Here is a 7795-nt window from a genome sequence, read left to right as displayed (position 1 = left end):
TTCTTTCTTTTCTTTTTCAGTAAAACAAAAAAAATTAAATTATATGTATACAAAAAAAAAATTAGAGAAAAACGTAAAAAAAAGCAACAAAAAATATATATTTATTTTATTATTCTTTTCCTTTCTTTTTGTTACATAAAAAAAGAATTATATAAATGTATATATATATATATTTTCTTTTTAGTTACTTCTAATTCCATTTCTCTTTCTTAATTTCTTTTCTATTTTTTATTTTATCTTTTTAGTTTAATAAATATTTGTAAAAAAAAAAAAATTAAGCTTGTCATTTGATCTTCACTTCAATTCTCTTTTCTTTATTTTTTGTGTTGACTATTTTGTTGCTTTAGGTTCTTAGTTTAGATCTTTCACTCTTCTTTTTCCTTAGTCTTCCTTAGAATTTAGTTCTTCATTAAAAAAAAAACATAAAATTGCATAAAAACTTTCATAAAATTTCAATCATAAAATACTTAGTATTGGGAACAATCGTGTAATATTACAAATGGTAGAAACCGATATTGTTCTGTCTAGAAAGATTGGTTGTTAAATAAGGTTTGTGATAGCGTTACCCCCAACACTTACCTGGGAGCCCTGAGGAGTACTGTCTAGGCAAGTGTGAGTCTAAAGGGGTACATTGGCAACCTTCCTAATCGGCCTGGGAACATTTCGAGCCTATACCTTTGCACTATTACATTTTTTTTTAACTTATTACTATAAGAAAACCAAGCTTGTTCTGTCAAAATAAGCAATTTCACTCTGCTTAAAGGTTGTTTGGTCGAAAAAGTTTAACTTGTGATCCACCATACTTACTTAGTAACCTCGGGGAGTTCTAGTAAGGCGTTGGAGATCACCCCAAAACCTCCAAATCTACATGGGAAGAAGTGTAACAAAAAAGATCAAAAATTAAAAATAAAAAAATAAATTTAATTCTCATTTCCGAGATGGATTAATCATCACGAAACTTCTAGTGAAACTTCTTCCAATTCATCCACCACTCCTTCCGGAACTCCTTCCACCATTCCTGCTTCTCCACAAACCTTAGATGATAATAATCCATTCGCAATGGCTCACAATGATGAAATCCAACCAAGAACTCTCAATGACTACCTCCATCTACTCGCACTTCCACGCCTTCATGCATTATATTCCCTCCTAATATGCCCGCATTAGTCTTTAAACCTGGCATGATTCAACTTTTGCCCACATTTCATGGAATGGAGAACAAAAGCCTATACATGCATATTAGAGAATTTGAAGAGGTAGTAGCCATGTTCTATAACCGAGCTGAAAACGCCGATTCTGTGTGATTAAAGTTCTTCCCTTTCTCCTTGAAGGACAAAGCCAAAAGCTAGTTATACTCTTTGAGACCTAGGTCTATTGGAACATGGGAGGAAATGACCAAATCTTTTTGTTTTGAAAAACTTCCCTAGCCATAAGACCTATAGTCTAAAACGACAGATTTCCACATTTTCCCAAAAGTACAATGAAACGTTCTATCAAGTGTGGGAAAGATTTGAAGATCTGTTGAATCTGTGCCCGCACCATGGCTATGAGAACTGACGTTTGGTCAGTTACTTCTGTGATGGTATCACGAGTCGTGAGCGCCAGTTTGTAGAAATACTATGCAATGGTGAATTCCTCGAAAATGAGCCAAATGGTGCTCTTGAATATCTCGAAGAAACCGCGAAAAAATATCACACTTGGACTGGTCCAAGTGCTACTGATAGCACCAACCGACATAAACCATCTAGGATCTATCAACTTCAAGAAAAGGATAGTGCTAAGGCCCAACTCAAAGCTTTGAAAAACAAGTTTGAGGTCTTAATGGCAAAAAATGGCCAAAAACCGCACATGATTGCTCAAGCGAAACTACAAGAACCTTGCTTTGTTTGTGGAGGGACAAAGCATTTATCTAAGGACTGCTTAGCTTTTAATGAAATGATGGGGGTTTATGAGGAGCAATGCAATTCCCTAGGGGCATATAACAAGCCATTCTCCCATGCGTACAACCCTGGTTGGAGAAACCACCCAAATTTCAGTTGGAGAGATTCCAACCAAGCTCAATCGTCTGGAAACCAAATAGAGAAATGAGCATCAAGTTCAACCATCAAAGGTGTATTTTGCACCTCAATACCATGCTCATCCACAACGAAATTATCTCAAGAATACCCTTCATGCATTCATTGAGGAACAAACAAAAATAAATTTCCAAATGATGGAAGAAATCAAAGAAATGAAATGTCAATTCTCAAAATTGACTAAATCCTTGGCCACTAAAAAAAACAAACTTCCTTCCCAACCTAAATTCAATGTGCAAGGCCAACACATGGCCCAATCCTCAAATTCCAATGATCCAAATATTAAGGAAGTAAATGCCATCACAACTAGAAGTGGTAAAACTTTGCAAGACCCATCCATAAAAGCTACCTCTCCCAGCATTCCAAAAGTTAATTCTGAGAATGCACCACTCAATGCTTCTGCAAAAGTACCATTTCTCCAGGCTTTGAAACCTGTTGGGAAACTTCTTGATAACCGAGTTGAAATCCTTGAGCAATTGACACAAGTGAAGATTAATCTTCCTTTGCTTCGCATCATAAAACAAGTGTCGGCTTATGCCAAAATCATCAAGGATCTATGCACTGCAAAAAGTAAGCACCATGTAATGAAGACTGATTTCTTGACTGAGCAAGTGAGTGCGGTGATTGAACAAAAGACACCACCAAAATACAAAGATCTCGGTTGTCCCACCATTTATTGCCAAATTGGGACTCATGAAGTCAGGCAAGCCTTACTTGGTCTTGGCGCGAGTGTAAATCTCATGCCTTACTCTGTGTACTCGCATCTCAGTCTTGGGGAAAGGAAGCCAACTTCTATTTTGCTACAACTTGTTGACTGCTCCACCAAAAAGCCTAGGGGGTATTGTTGAATATGTTTTAGTTCAAATTGAAAAATTCTATTACCCCATAGACTTTCTTATTATGGATACCCAATATGTGGTAAACATGGAGTCAAAAATCCTATTATCCTCGAAAGACCATTCTTTGCTGCTGCAAATGCTTTAATCAATTGTCAGAATGGCCTAATGAAGATATCATTTGGAAATATGACTCTTGAAGTCAATATCTTCCACATCGGGAAACAACCTGGAGAAGATGATGAATGTTATAAAAAAATCATGATTGACAATTTAATTCCTGAAGAGGTTCAATTGTGAAGCAACTTTGATAATCTTGATGAACTCCTCCTTCTGTCTAACAACGAAAGTCCTGATTCTATTGAGTCTACTCTTCCAATATCAGATCACTTAGACTCACGCAATATAAGGAATAAGATTTGGAAACCTCACTTTGAAGAGCTACCTCTTGAGAGGGCACAACCAAAAACTTCAGCTGAAGAGGTTCCAACAGTTCAATTGACCTAACTACCCGAGGGTCTGAAACATGTCTTCTTGGGAGACGGTGAAACTTTTCCAGTTATCATCTTGTCCAACCTTCAAAATTCTCAAGAATTACAGTTACTCGAGCTTCTTTGAACACATAAATCTGCGATAGGTTGGACGCTTTCTGATATCAAAGGTATTAGCCCTTTAATTTTCTCCCATCGAATCAATCTGGAGGGCGAGGCTATACCTTGAAGAGACCCTCAAAGGCGACTAAACCCCACAATGAAATAATTTTTGAAAAATGATGTTTTGAAATTACTAGATGCTGGTATCATTTATCCAGTGGCTGACAGCAAGTGGGTTAGTCCTACTCAGGTAGTACCCAAGAAATCTGGTGTCACTGTGGTCTCAAACAAAAAAAGGGCTCCTTGTCCCCACAAAAACTATAACAGGATGGTGCATGTGCATTAATTATCAAAAATTAAATGCCGCCTCTTGCAAAGATCATTTTCCACTCCCATTCATTGATCAAATCCTTGAGCGTGTAGCTGGTCATCCTTTCTATAGCTTTCTTGATGGCTATTCAGGCTATTATCAAGTCGAGACTGCATTAGAGGATAAAGATAAGATGACTTTCACTTGTCCTATTGGCACTTTTTCTGTGTATGCCATTTGGCTTGTGTAATGCACCAGCTACATTCCAAAGATGCATGATGAGCATCTTTAGTGATATGATTGAAAAATCAATGGAAGTATTCATGGATGACCTAAAAGTTTTTGGAAATTCCTTTGACACATGTCTTCTTCATCTTGAAGTTGTTTTAAAACGGTGTATTGAGAAAGGACTTGTGCTCAATTGGGAGAAATGTCATTTCATGGTATCTTTTGGCATAGTATTAGGCCACATTGTTTATGAAAGAGGAATTGAGGTTGATCAGTCAAAAGTCGACCGTATCTCCAACTTGCCTACTCCTAAGATTGTCAAAGATGTTAGGTCATTCCTTGGCCATGCTGGTTTTTATAGGAGGTTCATACAAAATTTTCAATGATTGTTCGTCCCCTAAGCAACCTCCTAGCCAAAGATGTTACTTTTGAGTGGACACCTAAGTGTGAGGATTCATTCTGAACGCTTGTAAATTCACTCACTTCCGCTCCCATCATTCAATCACCCGATTGGAGTCTTCATTTCGAGATCATGTGTGATGTCATCAACTTTGCTGTGGGAGTTGTGTTAGGACAACAAAGGGAGGGGAAACCCTTTGTTGTCTACTATGCAAGCCAAACTCTCAATAGTGCTCAAATGAACTATTCCACTACTGAAAAAGAGTTGCTTTTTATCGTCTTTGCACTTGAAAAATTCCAATCTTATTTGATTGGATCACCTATTACGATCTTCACGGACCACTCCACCTTGAAAAATCTCCTTTCCAAAAAGGATGCTAAGGCGATATTAATACGGTGGATCCTTCTCTTTCAATAATTTGATATAACGATCAAAGACAAGAAAGGTGTTGAAATCATCGTCGCGGACCATTTGTCCCAAATTGAATTCTGTGATCCCGCTGATGGTCCACCTATTCATGATGATTTCATTGATGAACAATTGCCTTCTGTTACTAAGTTTCTGTGGTATGCTCACATTGTGAACTGCTTAGTAACAAGTGAAATACCACCTGAATGGAGTTCACAAGACAAACACAAATTTCTTGTCGAGGTACGCAATTTCTTTTGTGATTACCCATACTTATTCAAGTATTTCCCCGAACAAATCATGCGAAGATGCATCCACGACAATGAGGTGTCTAGTGTGCTGAATTTTTGCCACAATGATGCTTGTGGTGGTCACTTTTCTGTGAAGAAAATCGCAGCAAAAATCTTACAATGCATTCTTTATTGGCCCACTTTGTTCAAAGACACCAATGATTTCTGTCGTTCTTGTATAAGGTGCCAAAAGTCAGGTACCTTGTCCAATGCCCTTGAACCCAATTCTTGTTATCAATATATTTGATTGTTGGAGGATAGACTTTATGGTACCATTTCCACCTTCTTTTGGCTACCTTTACATTCTTCTCGCTATGGATTATGTTTCAAAATGGGTTGAGGTTGTACCCTGTCAAACCAATGATAACGTGACTGTTGTCAAATTCTTGAAAGAAAATGTGCTATCAAGGTTCGGTACTCCTCGCGCTATCATTAGTGATCAAGGCACTCATTTTTGCAATAGATCTTTTGAAGCTCTAATGCGTAAGTATGGTGTACTTCATAAAGTTACAAATGCCTATTATCCACAGACTGATGGCCAAGCTGAGTTAGCCAATAGGGAGATAAAACACATTCTAGAAAAGACGGTAAATCCTGACCGCAAAGATTGGTCTACACGTCTTTTAGACACTCTTTGGGAATACCACACTACTTTCAAATCCCTTTTTAGGATGTCTCCCTATCTGTTTGTCTTTAGAAAAGTTGACATTAACCTGTCGAGCTCGAGCATAAAGCTTATTGGGCTATCAAAGCCCTCAACTTTGATCTTAATGTCGCATGTATCAATCACAAACTCCAATTGTTCAAAATTGAGGAGTTGAGAAATGATGCATATGAAAATTCTAGAATTTATAAAGAGAAATTGAAAATTGCTCACGATAAACAGATCCTGCGAAAAACACTTTGAGCCAAATCAGAATGTGCACTTGTATGATTCTCTCTTGCACTTGCACCCTGGTAAACTGAGATTGCGATGGACTGGTCCATTTATAGTGAAGCAAGTATTTACCAACGGTTCTGTTAAGGTCGAGGACCGAACCAATGGGAGAATGTTTTTAGTCAATGACCAAAGACTAAAGCATTACATTGAGAGTGTGAGTCACGTTGAAGAGGCCCTTCTTAAAAACCCAATTTATACACTCTGAAATTTTGAATGGTTTGTTTGTTTTTATTTTTATTTTTCTGTCTTTCTTTTATTTTTGTGTTTTTTTCGTTCTTGTATTTTGTTTGTTTTGGGGTATTGTTATCAGGCTATTTATGCTCTCACCACATGGACATGATCACCATCCAGGCGTTCTCTTTCCCTATCATTTTCATTGAGTATTCATTTTGACATTTAGGCCACTGTCTGATTTTTGGTTGGGGGGTGGTGAGCATTCATTAGCATTCATTTGGAAAATCTTATTGTCTTGTTGAATTTTTTAAGTAAAATTTTTTCAAAATTATCCGAGCATGAGTATAACTTGTTGGTTTGAGTCAGTTTTTACTAAGTTTAGCTATTAAGAAGTGGTTTTTAGAGTTCTTTTGTGCACTTTCCAAACATGTGATAAATCGTTTGTTAACACAAATAGTTGAGAGAAATTTCAAGGTTAAAGTTTTTCATTTCTTGGTGAGTTGTGAGAGTTGAGAAAACAACTTTTTGAACTTTTATTGATCATTTGAGTTGGTAAAGTCACAACATTGGAATTGAAAACATGATATTTACTAGAGGGATGTTTTTCATACAATAATGAATCTTTGTAATAAATTTTAAATTTGTGTTCTATTTATTTTATTTTGTTTGTAATTTCTTTTTTTCTTGTGTTTCCTCTTGTAAAATAAAAAAAGAAGAGAAAGAAAAAAATACAAATAAAGAAGGAAAAGAAAAACATAGTACAAAAAAATGATGAAAAAAATGAAAAATGAAAAAAAAAGAGCAAGAGCAACACTTTCCGTTATTATTTTGTAGTTGTAGAAAAAAAAATTTCTATTATTATTTTTTGTTTTGTGTAATTGTATTAAAAAAATTATTGTTATTAATAGTTTCCTTTTCTTATTTATCATTTCTGGTTAGTTGTCATTTTCCTGTTTGAATTTTCTCATGTAAATCTCAAATGTTGTTTGTCATTTGAATTGTAATAAGTTGATATGCCTATCATATGATCAATACTTGTTCAAACTGCTTGTCCTAAAAAGTTTATCTTTTCTCATTTGAGCGTGAACTGTTACATTTCCAACTCCAAGAGTGTTATCCTTCCCATTAAAATACTTTCAATGCCCGTAAGGAATTCGTAGTTGAGACCTTAATACTCTTGAGATTTTTCGATACTATTTGTGTTATGACTTGCGATAAAAATGAATGTGGTTTGGTGCACACACGCACAACTCTGGAATTGCAACTGAAGTAGCTTCGATAGTAATCTTTGACTTCTTGTTGATATTTTGAAAATATTTAGATGATTTTGCTTGATTTGGCTTGATTATTCAACTTGATAATTTTCTTTTTCAATTGAATTGTTAGGGACTAGCAAAAATTAGTTGGGGGTTGTGATTAGTGCTCAAAAATGTCAATTTATTAGTTTTAAAGTATAAAATAAATTAAGTTTTAATTAATATTTTCATGAATTTTTTGTAATATATTTTATAATTGAAAATATTAATTTTAATTTAATTTGT

General features: G+C 35.5%; 1 non-coding gene across 1 annotated transcript; it reads right to left on the bottom strand.

Moving 5' to 3' along the window:
- Positions 1-1440: 1440 nt before the first annotated feature.
- On the bottom strand, positions 1441-1547 carry LOC133787646 (small nucleolar RNA R71). The gene has a single exon (XR_009872652.1). It is a non-coding gene; the product is annotated as a small nucleolar RNA R71 (small nucleolar RNA).
- Between the last annotated feature and the right edge of the window lie 6248 nt (positions 1548-7795).

The sequence above is a fragment of the Humulus lupulus genome, chromosome 6, assembly GCF_963169125.1.
Source record: "Humulus lupulus chromosome 6, drHumLupu1.1, whole genome shotgun sequence".
NCBI lineage: Eukaryota > Viridiplantae > Streptophyta > Magnoliopsida > Rosales > Cannabaceae > Humulus > Humulus lupulus.
The sequence above is the reverse complement of the archived record's forward strand: the minus strand, read 5'-3'. Positions and strand labels throughout refer to the sequence as shown.